This window comes from Varroa jacobsoni, unplaced genomic scaffold (assembly GCF_002532875.2).
Source record: "Varroa jacobsoni isolate VJ856 unplaced genomic scaffold, vjacob_1.0 scaffold_376, whole genome shotgun sequence".
Lineage (NCBI taxonomy): Eukaryota > Metazoa > Arthropoda > Arachnida > Mesostigmata > Varroidae > Varroa > Varroa jacobsoni.
Genome location: NW_019213278.1, coordinates 116,529 through 137,565, shown reverse-complemented (window position 1 = coordinate 137,565; position 21,037 = coordinate 116,529). Strand labels below are relative to the sequence as shown.

The following is a 21,037-nucleotide window of genomic DNA, read 5'->3' as shown; positions in this document are numbered from 1 at the left end:
TTTAACCTTGTATAATATAAATTCCACCTATTATCATTGCGCGTTCGCTGAATAATTTGTCTGTTCGTTTTCTCCAGTTGGGATATTGTTGACACACTGTATCTACATCGAAACTCTAGCCTATCGTTGAACATCTTTTAGATGAAATTGTATTCGAAAACGATAGGTATAGGGCTATTTTAATGATTTTTTTTCTACGTAGATGGCTTTACAAAGCAAACAGGACCGCCGTCTCTGTAAATTCGGACGATACAGGCCTGTTGACACTTAGAGTAGCTCGACAACGATCAGCATTGTCTCATTGCCTCAGACACAAATGCAACTCCAATCTCAATTACGGGTTGGGTCAAGCGGGATGCTGCCCTGTATTCATAAACCGGAAAAAGCTTTTTGCCCGTCCAACGAATGAAAATTTGCAGTAACATTGCATTAAATGCACACCTAAACAATCTAGGTAACAACTACACTAATCAAAAGCTGGCTATCAGCGCATCATTTGTACAAATTATAGACACGAAAATTTTTTCTGCAATCTTTGTTTTAATGTTTCTGATTTCCGAACTGTATCTACAGAACCCCGGTAGCTTTCGTCAGGGTAAACTTATACATCGCTTTAACTTAGCTGTTGAAGCTGACGTTCTACTAAACACTTACTGTCGTATATGCTATAGTTGTAAAAAAAAAAACCTGTGGCAATGCTAGTAATTTTGGGGGCTACGCCACTTGATAGCTTTCATTCTCTCAGATCTTTTTTTTTTTTTTTTTTTTCATTTTTACAGTGTCTCTAGTGTATTCAAGCGTTTAGATCGGTTAGCCCGCTATGTTCAATTGCACGTATCTTTATTACACTACCGTATCTTTGAACGTACGCTCAGCTAGCAGAAGAAACCCAGGTAGAGAATAGTGTAAGTGCCCAGCTTACAGAATAGCCCAGTACTTAATTTAGTACTGGTCGGGTAGTAGTAGTCGGGTTAGGTTAGGTTAGTTAAAAATATTTTGTTGTTGCAACTTGTTTCACAGAAAAAAAAAAAAAAAAAAAAGCTCAATGTTAGCTATCAAACTATTGAATTTTCTTCCATTACTAGTACTGCCTGAAATTTTATGGAATCATTAAGCACACTTCTTACTCGTAATTATCATTTTCCTTCAAGTATGATAACACCTTTCGCAATTAATGATCCGACAAAGCAGGCTTTGGACTGAAATCAAGGCTGGAACGTAGAGTCTGATCCGATTAGAATGGGCATACTTCAGTGGGCCGCTTATTAAATATAATCAAAAAGCTACGTATAAGAGTTCCTGATAAAAATTTCACTTGAGTTCTACTAAACTGTCTGCTCACTCACACATGCTGACAAACAACATATAGGCTTGTTTGTGTGAATGTTCTGAGCGGAAAACTTAGAAGTTTTTTTAAGTGAGTTTCCGTATAAACTTTTAGAATGCGTCTAGCCATATCGTGGCTTTAATCAGGTGAAACGTTCAATACAATGTTACTGCCTAACTAATCTGGGTGTTGCAGGTGGCATTTTGGCGCGTTCGGATCAATATATTTACGGAAAACCAGGTAGGTATTTTTCATAAATGAATATTTTCACCGTGTGATTCTGTTGGAATGGACAAGGGCCAAGGTAGTGAAATTTCTGGACACATTAAAGGCGCTAATAAAAGGCGAAGGATGTAAACTTGTACTGGAAAGCGACGATTGTAGGCGCGGGCGAGGCGGGAAAAGGCTTTTACAAATAACAAAAGAACTGCTATCAATATTCCAACCACGATGGGGTACAGAAGAGGAATTTATTGTACAGCCAATCCATGCGCCCAATGGCTGGGGAATTGATCCCTGCGATGGTGTTACGGCAACGTACCCGTCTACCACAGTCAGGAACGTGACAATTTTGGAATGGACATGCTTATTTCAGGCCGTCAACGTCAGCCTTAAAAGGCAGTAAAGTAATTCTGATGCGGTTTTGGATGAACAAGTGTTTCAATTTACGATTAACATTTTTTTGGGAAAAAGCTAGCGGATAAATGGATAATGTCGGTGCGTTTAGTTGACGACTGTTCAAAATTGCACTGAGGAATCCCAAAAGCAAGCAATGGCTTCAAGTCACACATTATTACAGGTTGAGTTTATATAGTTTGCGTTTTTGTCATTGTTAATGCAGCCAATTGGTTGGCCTGCATTGGACGTCTACTGTTTACCTTAAACAGTTTTGTCACCGGTGGTGTTATAAAACCATTAGGTAGGACAGCGTAGGTGAGAAGCATGCACAGCGCTCGAAACTAAAAAGACAATCTATTACAAAAAAAGGAAACATATTATTCTGTACTCATCTAAAATTTGCTACAAGAATCGCTGCTAGGCTGCATATATATAAGCGCATTTGTCCTTCACATGGAAACAACCGTAACGTCAGATCAGTCGTTTGTTCCGTTTAGTTAATTAGTCTGCATTTAACAATCAGAAGCAAACTAAAATGATTAAACAGAGGCCTGCTTCCCACACTTCTTCGGCGTATGGTTAGATGAATTAAGGCGCCTTTAATTCATCTAATCATAAGCCTTAAAGTGTCCTTTTAGCGGAATACCAATATGTAACTAGTAAAAGCAAGAAACGACCTACAGCTTATCAGATCAGCTAAAAAATGTTGGGGCATTTATTTAAGCGAATAATCTTATATTAAACATAGTAAGCTGAAACTAACTGAATCCAATTACAGCTAACCTAGAATGGCGTTGAGATACGCGTCCGACAGATTCAACCTAGCGTTTTGCTACTCGTTTAGCGTTGCTGAGAATAATCTTCGCCACAATGCGATATGGCACTCGTTTTTATATTACGGGCCAGACACAATGCGAACACGACTTACGTTACCAAGAATGACAGCTAATCGACGTTTTTCTTGTTGTTAGAAGATTGCCAAGTGTTTATACGCTTTTATCAGTCGATCGTTCGAGCACTGAAATGCCATCGACAATAGATCATCGTCACCATAATGCGTTCTACGTCTCGTCTATTTGCTTCTCGTACGCCCACGTATATACAGAACACTACATGCACTTACCGGAATTGTCTGACGACCAAACAAAAAGTGAAAGTACGCTTCTCTTTCCAGTTACCCATCTGTTCATCAATTAGGTACAACAGTTCGGTAGCAGTCAGCCAGATGAGACCCGTGCCGTCCCAGCTAATCTCGGTCCTCCGTCGTCCGTTGTCTGGCCTGACCAGGAACTGATACAAACAGAATCAGAAGAAGCAGCAACAGCAACTAGCGACATACACCATCAACACCCGTGCCACAGGGCCAGAGAAGGCCCCCTACCGTATAGAAGCAGACGACACCAGCTGTTCCCAAACGAATCTCAACGTCCTCTTCGCTCTCGAGCTACTACTTCCTGCTGCTGGCATCATGGCCGCCTGGTCGCTATTGCATCTGCTCTTCGGCTCAGCGTATCTATCCCACTTTTGCTCTTCGTGGAGGAGTTGGGGAGAAGCAAGGGATAACTCGTCCGAAGAGCAGTGGCTTTCTCAACAATGTTCACTCAACGAGAGTATAATGGGCGGTCGTCGACGGTCCAGTTGAGTGTTGGGGGGGAGACTTTCAACATGGCGGTAGTAGTAATTGGCCGTGGCTCGCTGTACTTGTCGGCATCCCGAGTCCTGATAAACTGTGCTCAGTGCCAACCGTAAGAACATGGCAGCGGATGTTGGTAAACGTTATTATGTCACGTGGCAATCACAAAATCACGGAAACACGAAAGCTAGAATAAGAAGTTATGAAGGGTCTTTTTGCGGTAGAAATTTCCTGCTATGGTATCTCCTGAAGTCCAAAAGCCGATACTAACTCATGCGACATATGATTAATCTGGAAACAGCTGCAAGTCTGCTATCATCGGCCGATCATTACACTGATTCGCTTGGAGTTGCAGACCACTATTTATTACAATAACGTTTATATAGTTGGATGAAATTTTTAGCTTCCCGCAGATTTACTTTAATTCGTCACTAGATTTGTTTATGCTGTGTATAAGAGGCGACATCGTACGGAAGTACCTTAAGATATAGAGATACAGACACATTGTTTCGAGATTAATCAGACAAGGAGAGAAGAAAACAGAATACGTTTGAGATCTTGTGATAGTTCGTGATGTGGCTTGGCACCTCCAGCCAACTAAGTAGTGCTTGCACTTTCACTAGAAGAAGACCCCCTTCCCCCCGTCCTCCTAGGAGATTTCCTGGATCCCGACATGCTTGCAGAACTGGTATTGCACAAGTCCCAATGTCTCCCTTCAGTCCGCTTACAGACACTGAATAATGACAGCCCTGGCGTAGTTGTTGCGTGCCATAGCCTACCGTTAGCGTCGAGCATTCGTGTGTGATCCTGCAGGGACACTGCAGTTGGCGGCCAACAGATGCTCTTCTCGGCAAACCGGATTGAAGAAGCAACCAGAGAAAAGGGAAGGCAAGTGACGTTTTTAGTGTGGTCCGCGTGGCGGGGGGGGGGGGGTTCCGTTTCGCCGACCGACACCCAGTGGTGTTGTTAGAGATTCGGGTGGCCAGTCGAGGCAAACTGATGCGGATGGCAGGAGGGTGCGATGGGACACAGGCATCCCGTTGTAGAAATAGTAGCAGCGGCGGTAGTTTGTAACGGCTGCTGCCCACGCGAGACGTTCCGCGTTCAGGACGGGGACATATGGCTAGCTAACCTTACTATGCGCTGGGAAAAGGACAACCAAGGGTAAATTGTATTGCAGAACAAAGCGAGGCTGATATGTATAGGCGTATACGTAGCGATAAGCAGGGGGCTGCGGAGGATGCTTAGGCGGATGAGCCGCATAATAATGACGACACAGCAGATCGTATCAGAGGGCAACATAGTCTAAAGTACATGACAACGTTAAAAAAGCTTAAGCCACGGTGAGCCATATAAAGAAATTTGTTTTAATGAAAGAGTCAACGTATAGTGATGTGCGATTATCTTCTTAGGTATATACAAGATGTCATGTTATAATATACAATACTACCCTTCGCATCTACTTTCTTTTCTTGGTCGCTGATCAATGGCAATTCAGACATGCAAAATAATTAAAATATATGTTTCTATCCACGATTCTTCACTGCATTAGAGGATTGCCCATTTTTTGGAACACGAAGTAGGCTTCGATGGTTGGACATCTTAAGCACACTCTCAGGTTTAGCAGAGTAGCGTCGAAAACATATACGAGTCGGCTAATCCTAAAAGGTAGACCTAGTACGCGTGTTAGGTGGTAAACTTTCTCCCGATGTAGTTAATCCAAATTTGCAATGGCTAGGTCATAAATGACATTCACTCTGTAGGCCAACACCAGCGCTATTTTCGCATCTGATAGATCACAAATAGCTTCAAAGGACGGTCTTTGATCGCGCCCGGTGTGGTGAGGGTTGTCTCGCGTCTTCCTGCAATGTACGAGATGAAACTATAGCCTCTGTAAGACCTGCTAAATTTAAAAGCTATTAGGACTGCCGATTTTCAAATCATCAGAGTGTAAGACGATTTGAACAAGTTCCTTAAAGCCCCGTACTTTGTGAAGAAGGCCCTTAAATGTAACACAGGACAGGTGCGGACTCAGGTTCGGCCGATTAGGGGTGAAAGGACAGTTTCATCTTTGGAACACATATGTGCGCCAAAGAAATCAGAATCGAGCGTTTAAAAGCCGAGACTAAGCAACTCTAAATTCAATAAATTCGCCTTGCGTACACGTGTGAGCGTTTAGTAGTTTGCTAAGTGCTTCCTTAATATAGGCCATCAAGTCCTTCATACTGTTTCCGTCAAACGACCCCTTCGAAACCCGTATTGCTATTCGAAAATGGCTTTCATATTGCCTACGAACCAGGATGTTCTTCCGGTTAAGTGTCTGGCAAGTAGTTTTTGTCAAACAACGCTTGAAACGCTTGGCTCACGTATAGTTGTACCAACGGGCGGTAAAATTTTCCTACTCATTATTCTGAAAATTTCTGTAAAAGCGGTTTATCAACCACGCCAATCCGTGTCAGCAATTCGAGGTCTACGATGTATAACCCAAACTGACCCAGCTTCCGTGCTCTCTGAGGCAGCTGTAAATCTTCTTCTCTTCTCAATATACGCCGTGATAGTATGAGGCCACAAATCCAAATGCGCGATTCTTACCTATGTGAAGGGCGTCTCAACGTTCATCTTCAGCCAACCTCTCAGCGAACCAACGTGGACGTGCGGACTGAATAAATGTTCTCGTGACAGTGCATCTAAGCCGGTTAGCATACTAACTGTACCATCAACTTACACCGGCCCGGGTAGGACGAGAGATCTGAAGGCGCGTCACTTTCCTTCGGTCTTTAGCCTTTTCGGTCCTACATGGCATTAGGGGGTCGAGCTGCGACCACGTGGATCTATCGATGTCACGAACCGCCCGTGCATCTTTTGGTCCCATTTTCGCTTGAGAATGAGACCGTTAGCTGGTTTATCCCCTATCCCATTTTCGCTGGAGGATGTCTCCACGGTCGAGGTAATAAATTAGGACATATAAAGCGGCGCTGTGGCCACGTTTGGGGAGAGAGGAACCGGAGCATGGTCGAGAAATGGAGAAGATAGAGACGCTCGAACAAAACAGGAACTCATCTGCTACTACCGAGCGTAGGGCTGGTCAGGTCGTCGTCGAAAAGTAGGCATCGCTTCCGTCTCAGCCTAAGTGCCACCTAAACGCTACTGCGAGATTCCATAGCTCCAAAGTATCTGCTTGTGGGTCTGTCTCGGGCCTATCGGACAACGGAACTTGAACAACGAAAGAACACAGCAGCAAGCAGCATACGCACCAGGATCGGCTAGCTGAAAGCGGATATGGGGAGAAGAACGACACTTGACTTTAATTAAACACTTACGAAAGAGTGAGTGTCAGAGAACGATGGGGAAGCCTCCGTTCGGAAACGAAGTCGCAGGGCTGGAGGTTCAAGCTCGCCTCAGCTTTGTACGGAGCCAATTCAAATGGGAGCAGGAGCGGAGAAGCCTTGATAGTTCTATAGCGATAGCATTCGTTGTAGTCGTATAGATCCTGTAATAATTGCCCCACTGGTGGATATCTGACTGGTCCTACTTCTAGAACTGCGACATTCAAGTAGGGTAACGCTTCTTTGCGAGGGATACACTTGACACAGATGGGGCTAATTCCTGGTCTCAAGCAGCTGAGGCAAAATGTTGGCAATGTTTCTATCCTACGGGATACGGGCTATGAAGAATCGAGTGCACTAGATCGATAGCAGGGCGCTAGAAGAAGTTAAGCTTTAAATCACCGAAGTAGTCGAAGCGGACTTACCAGAAGGTTAAGAGTTAGTTATTCGTTGTCAGACTACACATAAGTCTGTCTGATGAGAGGCACTAGCTGAGGCCGATTTACACGAGGAAAAATCCAGATGGACGATACGTGACATTTTTTGAGCAAACATCGAATTTAAATATGCGTATGTACAAGTTAGTATTTGTAAATCTAGTGCATACATACTTTTTAAGTTGTGGAGAGAGAGATTAAGTTATGCCGGTTTTCCATATTAGGTACCAGGGCAATTGAACGTTAATTTGTCAACCAATCTCGGAACTTACGGGAAGCACAATGAGCAGCAACTTTCCTATGGTACTTAATATACGAACGATTTCGGAACTGTTTGAGTCTAACGGTTTGTATCCGCGCTTGGTATGGCGTACGGGGAACACACAAACGATGTAATAACATTTAGTACGACCAGAGAGCTTTCGTAGAATCAAATACGGATGACGTCATTTTTCAGCCCGCTTGTATGCTTATAGTACAATTAATGAATGCCTTGGACCATTGTGTAACACGATTTTGTCGTCAAACGCTATTATTCACCATATAATATTATTCTACGACAGTCGCTTTATGTTTGTAGAGGCATTTTAGTTAAATAATTGGATTACTTAGGAAATCGTTTGTTTTTTTTTGTTGTTTCGTTACTGTCCCCTCGAATTTGTTGTTTACAACGAAGGTGTCGCTTCGCATGGTTTCGATGTCCTCAAAGAAATGTTCCACAGGTATTTCATTAAACCAATATTAAATTGCTTTGTACTCGTCTAAGGCGACAAAGTAGCAATTGTTTTTGGGAGATCGACCCTTGATCAGTCCTTGGTCCCTGACGCTTGCTTCCAATAATTTTCTCCTTTTAATTTCTCTACCACTTGATGACCAGGACAGCATGCCATTGGAAGTTGTTGGTATTAGATTTGCCACTAAAACTTTGGTAGTTTTCTGAGCTCCAATCATTTAATATCCCTGTCATTTGCCACCTACGTTGGTTGACACGAGCTGTATTGAGGTTTTCGTCAATGGACTTCTATCGTATCACCGTAATACTATGCCCGTGTAGATTCGCTGTGTTTTGCTGAAGCATTGTATTTTATCCTACCTAGTCGAAGAGCGTTGTTGGGCATTATTCTGCTATAACTTTGCTATTCAACCACGATGCCCCCTGACTCATATGTTCCCATGTTCGCACAGCACTGAACACGTGTTCTATACATTGATTTAATCGTTAAGTCTCTGCTGGCGCGTGTTGAACGGATGATCACGTCACGAACTCTGCAATTACTTGTTTCCTCATTTGGCGAGCCAGGGGGTGAGGCCGGGCCTCGTGGCGGTTGGGACGCTTCAGCGTCGTCCATCGCTCTCCACAAACAGCGACATTCTGTGAGTGATGCGTGAAATTAGAGCAGAAGCGAGATCTGGGGAACAGAATGAAGCTCGCCTCCTTGACAAATTCCCCAATGAATTAAATAAGCCGTCTGTTAACCGTTACCACGGGTTATTGCACTTGCCAAACACGGTTCATCCACAGACAGCAAATGTATAGATAGCTAGAACATTTAGGCGTATTAGACATTTATTGCTAGTATCTTTGGTGTCAATATAAAAGGAAGGTTCAACATACGATGATGTTCGATGTTAAAGAGAAGCAGACTTAGATGATGTAAAACAGCGGGTCGAGTGAAGAGTGCTGAGAATCGTCATTATGCGAAATTGTGTTCAACAATGATAAATACCGTGCGAACGAAGAGCTTGACAGTTCTTCCTATTGAATTGTCCAAATGTGATATGTAAAGACAGGAAGATTTATTTAATAGTTTCTTGGGACTTTTTATATCTCAATTCTTTTCCGATTTTTTTTATGACATAGATATGAACTATTCTTTTTTTTTTTTTTTCGAAGTGTTTGCATATTTTGAACGACAACAAGCTTTAAAGTATAATATATAATAAAAAAAAATTCGCGTTTTTTTATCTATCTATTTTATTTATTTACGGTTAACGGTCTATTTACTTTGAAAATAGACGCTTGATCTTAGCTTAGTGAAGTTTAGTAAAAGCTACTAATTGATACATTCAACTTGCAACGCACGTACGACAATACGTTTGGCAGTATGTTCGTTTTTTCCAACAAGTGATCTGTAGCTGGAGACAGGCGATACTTAGCTACAATAACTATTTCCTTAAAATGATTAAGCCATATTACTTAGGGGTAAATGTAGTACTTTTATAGCGGACATCGTGCTTTTGCAACTGGCGAAGTGTCAATGCGAAGTACGGTCACAGTTGTTCGCTATCGCCAACTGGCGCGATGCCGTTTAGTTCATGAGTCAGCGAGGCCACGGACGATCTAATTATTTCAATAAATGCTTTTTCAATTTAGGCCACATACAGGCACGGTTTCACATAATCAACATTGAGACTAAAGGACAGTCAAGCAGTAGCCAAATTTTGTCTAGAATGAGATTTCTTGTCCTCCCATCCACCTCACCGATTTCTTGTGCGACCAAATATGCAATTGACTGGTGCTGTCCCGCCAATCTGTGACTGGTAAGGTGACTCAGGACGACAGATGCGTCCTCCAGCCGCGGCGCCATGACCACGACCTGAATCCGATTGTGGGTTGCAGCCCCCCCCCCCCCCGCATTTAAGCCTGTATGGGGTAACGCTGATTGTGAATGTAAAGTATTGTATGAATTTCGATGACCTGCTCGCCCTAGCGTCGAGACTTCCCTGATTCTTCAAAAATGTAACATCACAGAGCAAGCACTACTCAGCCTGGGTCTCCGACTGCTGCCTGAATAGCTGGCTACTACAAAGCACAGACGGAGTGGATGGGGACCGGGGTTGGCTGGGGGGAAGGCAGTCGTTGATCCTATTTCCACGGTGCACGTGGCATCATCTGTATAGAAGCATTGCCGGACCAACTACTTACCCAGCCTCCATTTAATGTGCTCCTCACCTTCGGTAGCCTTGACTAAAGCGACCACTACCACCGCCGCCCCTACGAGTAGCCAATATTTATCCTAGCAGTTGGCAAAACCTTGACGCGGAGTTAGCTCAGTAACAGACACAATGAATACTGGCATCGAGAGAGAGAGAACGAGAGAGAAGGCATAGTGGAACTGAGGAACGCGCGCGAGAAATACACAGAGCAAACTTGCTTCGACCATTCCGAGCTGTTATCCCGTGAAGCCAGCCTGCTGAAGCAGAAGGGTACTGTTGCAGCCATTCAAAAAGGGAAAAAGAGTGAGCATTTTTCGAGATTCTGATTGGCGAGGACACACTGCGCGAATTCGACATAGGCGGAGCAGGCCGGGACCCAGTTGTGCGCCAGCGCAACGCTCATGAGCGCAAAACATTGCAGATAAGTGACATTGAACCGAGCCGGTCGTAGGAATCTAGACACGAGGCGAACACATAAGGAGTGACCAACTCAACGACTTCAGGCCTGACCAGGCTAAAGTTAAGCCTAAGCCGGTTAGCGGCGGATGAACGATGATCGAGATCGAAGTGAACGAACGAAGCAACGGAAAACAGGGAAAGGGAGCGAGACGAGGCCGAGTGGCGGCTCGCATCGCTAGCTTTACGAATCTGTGCGTATCTCTGCGACAATGCTCTGAGTGAAAGCAAAACTGAAGTATACTGAATTTCGTAAAGGGGGTAAACAGAGATTAGCGCTCATAATAACAAATAACGACGTATAGAGAAACGGGTGTCCTATCTATTCGAACACAACTCTGAGAATTGTATGCGCGTATGACATGTTTGATTTGCATTATAGATAGACAATATTACTTATTCGTACTAATACTGGGCATAAGCGAAATATTACGTTCAGCGAGTTCATTTCCAATTGGTGAGTCGAGGAAGGTTTAACAAACATTAAAGAACTTCATCAATTAACGGAGTACCCGAACGTAATACAATTATAGTTATTAGTGATATCATTGTAATACGTAAGGATGATTCAATTTAAATGTAACCTTTTATCATAATCGGCTTAATTATTTCGGTAGTACCATGGATTTGCTATTCAGTCTGAGATTTCAGCTCCGAAATCAGCAGCTGATTCTTCTCCAAGGCACACTGTTTTTATTAAAATTTCATGGAAGCAAATTGATTTTTCATTTGATGCCTATCTGTTAATCAGACCTTCATATATGCGGATAGACCAAAAATAAAACTTATCAACTTCAACAATATTTCCAACCTAACAGTTGCTTAGCACTTATAACAGAAAATTCCATGTGCTTAATATATAAAGTAAATAGAAGCTGCTAAATGCTTTAAGATTTTCCGTCTGGTACTACCGTTAACCATGGCTAAAGGCCCTCCAAGCTGAAACGAAATGCGTCTATATTAGGTTTCAAACCTAGCCTGCCTCATTTGTCCTTACGTTTAGCAGGAACGCACGCTACCATTGCAGGATCATACGGACCAATAACACAAATACTAATAGTTGTTTACGATACAGAACTTAAATTGCAGCTCTGTTTTTATCTCACACAGCAACAGGCTGGCAGAACGTTGCTCTTGCTGGCTCCTTCAGTGAACTTACTCCGATAACAACTTATGTAGCAAGCATATTCAATCATGGCCGCAATCGCTATGTGGGTAATCTTTGGCTGCCGCACATGTGATCGCGACAGAGATGCATACGGACCAACTAATCTATTACTAGGTAGACAGTCTAGGAGCTCGATCAGCGTTTCTAAGGATCAGCCAGTTCCTTAGCTCAGCAGCCTAAGTGGATCATAGTGGACACTTGAGGTCCTCCAGGAACATTGAGTACCCGTGAGGCTACCTTGTTCAGCTAATGGGTAGCGTTCACTGGGAACGCTTCGTCTTAGCCACTGTCCTCCTGTTGACAATTGAATCCTATCGCGTCATTCAGCAAACGTTGAGTCGCCTTCGGAGATAAAGTTAGCTGAAACGCTGCACGCAGGGTCCTTATAGTTATGTGGAGAGTGCGTGCAGCAAAGAAGCAGCATCCAGAAGTATTCAACTTATCTGCGACTCTCATACGAATGTACGATCGGATCGTACGTGGCATATGTTATAAAGAAAATCAGTTGTAAAAACTTTCTTATGTACATAAGTATGTTTTTTCGCCTCGTGTGATTTTAGGTTCTAGAACCAATCAGCATAACACTGAGAGGTACTACTTAATAAGGTGTGTGTAGATTATATAAAAACAAGTTTAGCTAATAATAAAGTATCGTTTGCGAAAAACTTGTAATGGAAAAATACATGTTTACTTTTTTTTTTTTAAATACTAGCGTGTTAATAAGTGTGCTCTTAGGTAGGTCCAAGCCCTTTATATGACCTATTTTAATGGAGCTCCCTATGCTCACTTATCGAAAGCATCGACAGCTTTTCGTATGCACCGAATCAGCAGGGGGTATTGTGACATCTCCAATAATTATCTGCGAGTCATCAGGAACCACAATCCTCTGTACGGGAAAGCTCGCGAATGGCTACTTGACCCCGTCGTCAGGAAGTGTAAAGCAAGCCGAACGAAGAAGCTCTGTTTCCATGCAGATAGCTTGACCCCTTTGTAGATGCCGAGACGAATTAGGCATCATTCCTATACATTCAGTTTAGTATTTAGAAAGTACCATGATCCATTTAAGGTTGTAACATCAAAAATGTCCATCAAATAGCTTCACAAAAATGATTGTAGACTTCTCACTTAAAGCTTCAAAATGTTCGCTTAATCGTATTAGAAGGAACCTGTAGTATGCTAAAATGGAAATGTTTAGTCTCGATTTCGCTCGTAGCTACAGCCCGGCCAGCAGAACAGTATGGTCGAAGTGCGGAGCATTGAAGGAGATAGGCGCTATTGTGAACAAGCCACTACAAGTCTCAAACGTTTAACCACTACAAACAGGCTTTGCATTACATATTCCCTCATGATGACCAGCTGTGCATACGGATACATAGATCATAATGGAGAGTTGTGACGGCGATGATACGCGCTTGTATGCATTATTTCTATGGCGAACTCGACCGTAGCTGCCAACACGTACAGAGACTACGCCCGTTTGCTAGAGGGAAAAGTTTATAAAGTTGTTGGCTTCGCAAACATATCGACCACTGTTGATAGCCGAAGGCGGGTTAGCTACGCTCTCGTAGATATGTATGTATATACATATTCCTATATGCGGAAGGGCAGCTGCTGACGCGATCAAAAGAATTCGACCAGCTCCCTACGGACCATCGTCGTTCTTCATCTATAGACTCGTGCGGCATGAATGGGTGCATCACTTAAAACGAGTAGATGTCTAACGCTCGTGAGCATAGAACGTCACTAGTTATGTTGTAAAAATTGACTCAAGTCACACTATACATCGGCCTCGCAAATTTCAATTGACTTTTCGATTCAACAGGTTCTACATGTGAGTATCTCCGTCCAGACATACGCGGCTCTCTGGGCTGAACTCCTAATTGTTTAATCTCTTTTACCGTTTCTGGTTTGCAGATTGACAGGCACATACGTACGACTCTCTACTGAAGTGCAAAGCGTATCAAAAAATGTCGACACAATCAGCCAAATACGCGAGTACGACATCTGTTGCGTGAGAAATGACGCTCCGTTCATATTATTGATCTACTGATGGAATGAGGGGAAGTCTCGTAAGGCCCTCTTGGAGATAACGGTGAATTGGCAGGAGCGGATGCCGGACAAAGCGAAACCCGCTAGCATAGTGGCTGCTGGCGAACTTTTCCGCGTTAAACACTCCTTCCGCTTTGTTATGGAAGTCAAACGTCTTACGATGCCTTTCCGACGACATACCCACGCGCCTCAAAGTGCTTCCGTCTGAGAAGCCGGATTCACGGCAACTGGAACGGGCGCCGAACATCTGCCAGTACTTTCAGGGAACGATCAGGGGAAAGTGTAAAACTCTAACACTCGGTCCAACTCTCGCGAGTTTGAAAGCCCCCACGCAACCCTTTCGTTCTGTAGTTGTCTTCATGCTTTCAAGTGAGTTTGCGTCACGATGTCGCGCCTTCTTGCCGCGCAGTGGCAGACGCTCTGATTTGAAAACGACAACCACTGAAGGCAAGGGCAGTAGGGGCTTGAACGGCTGCGTGACACTTCACTTTACTGCAGAGACACTTGCGGGACACTTCAGAGTTGATCACTGCTGGGAACCAGGCGGGAGCATTCAGCCTTCGGACTCGGAAGCAGGTCATAGAGAACAGGGCAGCAAAGAAGAGGGTTTTAGGGAAAAAGAGATGTGGCAGAGAAAAATGGGATAGAACGCTCATTCTATATCTCAGAACAGTAGAGTTTGCCTGTTGTCGAGACATAGCAAACCAGAGATGTAAGGGCAAAGTTGCGATTTTGTGTCAATGGGTAATATGTATACTGTAAAAAATTCAACTGATTGAGTTTATTTGAAATTTTCAATTTTATTAGTAGTGAACGTTTGATTAGTAGATATGAAACTTTGGCTGCGTGATTGGATCAATTTGGCAAAATTCAAACTTGGAAAAAATGTATGGGTCAAGGACGATTTCGAGGTCGTCAAAGGCATATGCATGACTGGTACGCTTGGTTAGTAATAGTTGAACAATTGTTCTTTCTTCGTATAAAAGGGGACGGCATAAATTGCATGGAAACAGGAAATACTTCATACACGGCTTAATTCGCGTAAACGTCAACTTGGTTCTTCGTTGCGATTACGTGCAGATCTTTCTGTTCTAAATTACTATGTCAATAGCAAACGTCCCTGAGCAAGCATCTAGCTGAAAACCAATGGACGTCGGTAGAGTTTCGTATTCACTATTTGACTTTATTAAAATACATTTTTTTGCCACCATGTATGATACTTGCTTTCTATACAATGTTATTTCTGATATCTTGACGCATTAAGGATCAGTTCATTCCTGCATTTCGTTTGGCTTCAAGTTCTGGAGGTGCCGTGAATCGCCGGAAACGACGCAAGGTCGATTAGTTGGTCAGCAAATTAAGACACAGCTGACTCCTTGAGCAGACTGACTTCGTGGAAAAAAACTTCAGTGATATCGTGTCTGTTGTTGTCCTTATTGCTTTACGTTGGATAAAGTCCTAATGTCCTTTTGAGACATCGAACTTGCGCTAACATCGGTGACAATATCTTTCTTCTTCGTACATCCTTCGTTTTTTTTTTTCTAAAATAAAAATGTCCTAGGCGGCGCGATGTGGATATACAGCGATGAAAAATCTCTTCTTAGTTTTGCAAGATCCGACGCTGCAGATCTTGCGCCATTTAGCTATTAGAGAAATCCAAATAATGCGAACAGCTTCGGGACAATCAAAAGGGGGCAAATAATTAGCTTGTATAACCGAAAAATTATTTTATCGTTTCAACACCTGAAAAATGATCTTCTGAATACGGTCAAATCGATTGACATGATATAGACTGACAAATAATTTTCAGCAAATGCAGAAAATTGTTGCGCTATCGCCACAATCGTTTTGTCGTGTTTCGCTGCTGTAGGAGTGTGTGCGTATGGCGACACTATGTAAAAGTAACGGAGCTATGTAAAAGTATTGGCAGAAGCCTGGACTTGGAATGCGTTTATCAGTGTGGGCCAGAAGGGAAGCGTTGCAGGCCAAGCTGTAAAAAACATATTATTCCCCCTCGGGGCGGGGCAAATAGCGTAATTAGATTTGGTTCGAAGCAACTGACAGCGAGCGTGGAGGTGCATTCTTCTATTAACGTTAATTTGGCAGCCGACGGTCGAACGGATCGATGCAGTATTAGAGCAAGCATTGCCACGTAGTAAATATGCCAAGGGTTTATTTTCTGTCGGCACTAAACTGTCTTTCCTTAAAAACCAGCAGTAATCTCGGGCCAGAAATGGGCAACTGGAAATGGGCAAGGTTGTGTGGTACTTCTTAGCATAGTGTGATAGAGTGTCCAGATTGTTGGGTTACTGTTGTTGCTTCGAAACATTCGATACTCGTTCAGTCTGAGGTTTTTATTCAAGTGAATACAAACCAAAATAAGCATGGAGTCAAGTGTGCGTCTTGATTTGGAAATTGCTTTCGAATGCCGTATAGAGTCGCCATTATCGACATTTAGTCTGTTAAAATAAAAGACACGATTTTTAATCTTCCTGACAAATGAATATCGTTTGTGTAAAACCGATACTTGGTCTCTGAGTTTTGGAACACGCTATTCCTTAGGACACAATTATTTAGCTGATTATTTTGACTGATGTTTTGGTTTGAACCCAATGTAAGCAAGCGTCCTACTTTTTTTAGCGGACATCCTAGGAAGGATGTTTTGGTTAGGTTCAGTTTGAGCGGAACCGCTCCTGAATCTACTCTGCACTGAATTGATTTCTTTGCTTGTCGTTTACATCATCTGCAGTTCTCCAGGGCGCTTTATTTGATACTTGTACCAACGACACATTTTCTGATCCAAGGACAAGTAGATCTGTACCTTGAAGAGGCACGGTTATTGTTGAACTATGTATTGTTTAATAATCGTATTACTGGGGATCGTTAATTGATAATTAGGAGCTTAGGGTTTGCTATAGGTATGACAGATATGCTGCTGCTGCTGCTGCTGCTGCTCCACTTGATACACACTTTAGTTAACTGGTAATCTATTATAATCTTCGGCTTCTTAGGAATGATATGAGTATTTGATTTGGCATGATTTGGATTGATTTGGCGATTGTCTGAGAAACCCAAACGTAGCAAAAACTGGAATAATAGTATTGTATATGACATGATACAGTGCTCTCTAAGCTAAAGTTCAAGTCTTAATAAGTAATCGGCCATTACACATGGTATCCATTTGAGGCTCAGCTCCAGGGTGCCCCACGTTGGGCCTTTGGGCCTGATTCCATTGTCACTCAGTTAGTGAACATTGTGATCCACATTTTTAAAGCGGAACTCAACGTTTCCCATGTCGTCATAGTCAATTTGGGCAAATCTCCCGTTGGGCATCATGACCCGTGGGTCTGTTAACTTCATTTAACCGAATGATCCATGCAAAATATTTTTAGTCTATCGTCCGACATTATTGCTGCTTAGTTGCTGGTCTCCTGAGATAGTTTCCATAGCAAATCAACATGGTTGGCTCGTCGATATTGCACTACAATTGATTTATAATAAAAGCATTATAGTCCTTTCCAGTTGTCAATCGAGCTACTTAAATGAGAATGTAGGTATTGCAACAAGCAAGGCGTTTAGTATCAATAAATAGTATGAACCTAATTCTACCAAATGGGCCATTCATTGTTTTACTATTTTCTCTATTACCAACGTTTATATAATGTTACGGAAATCATGGTTCAGTTTTACGTTCCGTTTATAGGGTAAAAAGGCAAAGATTCTATGGGGTGGTGCTTCCATCTTGAGGATTAATGCCTTTTTAATTAATTAACGAGATTTATTAGATACGATTACTCTTGATATCATCCAATACCCGTCGTCCGCATTGAAAAGGGCGTAGGACCAAGCCTTTCCTATGACTGAGTCACGGTTTTAATGCTAAGGCCCTTGTTGTTATTTGTCCGTCTGTTTAGCGTAATCTGCTACGCAGTGGTCAAATCTGTAAGATTAGATGTTTAGTTGTTTAAACAGCTCAGATTATATATTTGCCCGATTTCTGACCCGTTGCTATAACCTGTGAGTAAGGTATCGCCCTGGTAAAAAGTCGCCTCAAGACCACTGACTGCAGGAGGGTCAATCGATGGCCGCTTGTTAGTTTCTAATCCAATATTTAATTTCTTATTTGTAGTTTCTTAAGCAAGGAACCCTTGCTTACTTTATTTTGATAGTAAGTGTTACCAAACTTTTTAGCCAATTAATTCAGCTTCGAAGGATTTCGAAAAAAAAAATAAAGGTGGTCATATGTGCAACAGTAGGCAGCATGTGCTTTGAGCTAAGAGGGCACTGCTAACGACAATGTCGGTTAACTAAGGCCGAAAACAACTTCTATTAAATCGAAAAATTGGAATGTTTTTTTTTTTTTCTTAAATCAATTTTGCATTTGCAATCTACATCTGTCCTAATACGAGTTCAGTCAACGTTATACTGTACGTTATATAAGCGTACGTGTCGGTTATCGCGGTGAATGAAAATGTAAATTAAATGCCATTAGAAGTCCATAGTACAAGTTAATTTCTAGCTGTTTTACATATATAGGCCTGTGTGTTGCATTTTAACCTAGGAAAAGGCTATAGCCCTTGGCGAATTATAGGCTAGGATAAATTAATCGTAGGACAACTAACGCATTAGCAAAGTGCAGGCAGCGTGATCGTTTCTGAGTAGTAGAGACCCCTTTACGTGCACAGCAGTCGTCTCACCCAGAATAGTACAAACGTTCAATTTATTTCTTAGGTCTTCAAAGGTCAAAATAAATCCAGCCTGTTAATGGCTCACATGCCTTCTTCTTATACTAATTCGTCCTGAAAAGCAACAAAACTATTCGAATCAGGGCCATATTCACTATGAACAATTGAATGACTGCCAATGGAGTAGAGCCACCCTTGTTGTCGTTTTTATCAAACGTGATTTGGGGCTGGGGCAATAATATGGCCGCTAAGAAAACTACTGAATTTGTCACACTTTTACCTAGATGGCTGTCATAGCAGCCGGTATCAACAAGTTTATGTCATATAATTACGATGCAATAGATTAGAAACAAGGAAAAACGAATAAAGCTTTATATACATATATATTATACATGACATCGTTCAGTTATCTTGAAAATCACGTTCTGAAGTTGAGACTAGCTTGAATCGAACGACAACCGCTTACTCGGGCCAAACAGGACATTTTTATTGAAACAGTTGAGTGTGGAAAAAACGGCAAATAGTCGAAGAACCCTTCGCTACCTTATTTGCTCCATCTTTTTGAATGGGTAAATAACGGAAATGCGTTATGGCTTAGCATATAATACGCCTTTAGACAGGGTCTCCATACGCAGATTGCAGTTCGTGTCATGCCTTAAGCACTTAGCATTAAAACACTGCCAAATTTGCCCGCTTGAAAAAAAGGCCCGTAAATCGCACCAAAAACATCAGTGAAGAGAGATATAAAACAGTTATTTTTATTCTTCTTGAGAATAAGTGATTTCGGAAATAAATGAAATTAATTATGTGGCTTAGCAATGCTCTTCTAGTTCATTCTAGCAACTCTAATCTCGAACTTGAAATAAAAAGCGTCATGTAGTGTTAGCATAGAAACGACATTTACCATTGTATGTGGGCAACTACCGCCAGCCATCTGTTTATACGTCCCGATGGAGTACGATGGAAATCTTGGTGTGAAATCGTATCGTAAGAACGCGTATACCCTCAATGTTACGACCACATATTTCGGAATTTTACATAGTTATTATAACATGATCGAGATACGGTATGTATTAACAAGTATGTAATGCAAAAACCCATTGGACATGCTTTCTAGTGATATGTACGTATATATGAGTGACTCAATCCGTACAGCTTTCCCACTTTTTATAGCCAAGTTTCGTTACAACTAAGCCCTGTAAAGAAAACCACTGGCTACTTTCAGACTGGCGAATGCCAGCCACAACCTCGGCTTGGCATCTAATCCTTTAGAAATTGCTAAAAACCCAAGGATCGCGATGCCTACTCTTATAGCTGAAGTAGCACTTCACTACGAGGACTGAGTGTACAGACAACGCGTCAGTAAACTGAAAATATGTTACGAAAATACGACGTCGTAGTCTACGTAAAAAATCATCATTTATAAAAAAGAGCCTTTTTGTAAAAAGTTTCGTAAAAAAAAGTTTTCGTAAAAAGAGCTGGAGCAGTTATCCATTCCAACTTTTTTGTGCAATGAATCAAAGCATTTGCCACCTTTGTATTATCTAGCTTTTAGATATAGTATCACGAGAAAGATGTCTCTTTGATGAATGAGACATGAGGGCAGAGGAGGGCGCCTATGGAAGACGACATTGTGTTGAGGATCTATGGTCATGGGCGGCTAGGGTCCATCGTTCCGCCGAGTGTGACACACCAACGCGGTATTAGCCGCCGTGGGTATTCCCATAGTTGATAACGTATGGCTTTGGTGGTGAAGCCGCAATCGGCGGCAAAAATTGGGATTTTTATGTCGTTGGCTTCCTTTCGCGCCTCCGCCAAGCAACAAGATGCAGAGGATTCAAAAATGCAGCGAACGACATTGGGTAGCTCGCGTCAAAATTGGAAGCTGACCCTAACACCGTAGTCTCCGCTATCGCTTTCACGATCACACACCATCTTACGCCTCCACGTTACCCCCAGAATCCTATTATGTATACTTGTCATGCGCCGATTGCAATGAGTATAGCAGCGGCAGGCGCGCAGCATTAGGGAAATCGGGCCTTTTGGGTCATTTACCGTCAACGTCAGTTTACATAATGACAATTCTTCCTTTACGGTACGATGTACTATGGAAGTGTAACTATAAGTCGCTTGCGGATTCCTCGTGGTAAAGATGGGGGGGGGGGGGGGGTATACGGCCTGTAACGAGAAAAATAACTGTTGTTATGTTAGTCAGTGAAATACGGGACACAGGTCATGTATCGAAAGTCGACGTAATTGTTCGTTGGTTTTCAAATAAAAAATAACAAGATAGCTGTTTTGACTGATAGTACGCTCTATAGCATAATTTCAAAAATTCTCCCCCTTTTTAATTTCGATACTTGCTTTTGCAGAAGCCTTTTAGGAGCTTAAAGGTGCATAA

At 42.4% G+C, this 21,037-nt stretch overlaps 1 long non-coding RNA gene across 3 annotated transcripts in view; it reads left to right on the top strand.

Moving 5' to 3' along the window:
* Positions 1-21,037, top strand: part of LOC147753569 (uncharacterized) — a 55,440-nt gene that overhangs the window by 17,559 nt on the left and 16,844 nt on the right. Inside the window, exons 2-3 of one of the 3 annotated variants that reach the window (XR_015310773.1) lie at positions 1,523-1,567; positions 3,120-5,083. The exons of 1 other annotated variant lie outside the window; for it this stretch is intronic. This is a non-coding gene — a long non-coding RNA (uncharacterized LOC147753569). Of the gene's footprint in view, positions 1-1,522; positions 1,568-3,119; positions 5,084-21,037 lie in introns of those variants that run through there. One more of the 3 variants, XR_015310772.1, reaches the window with a different exon arrangement.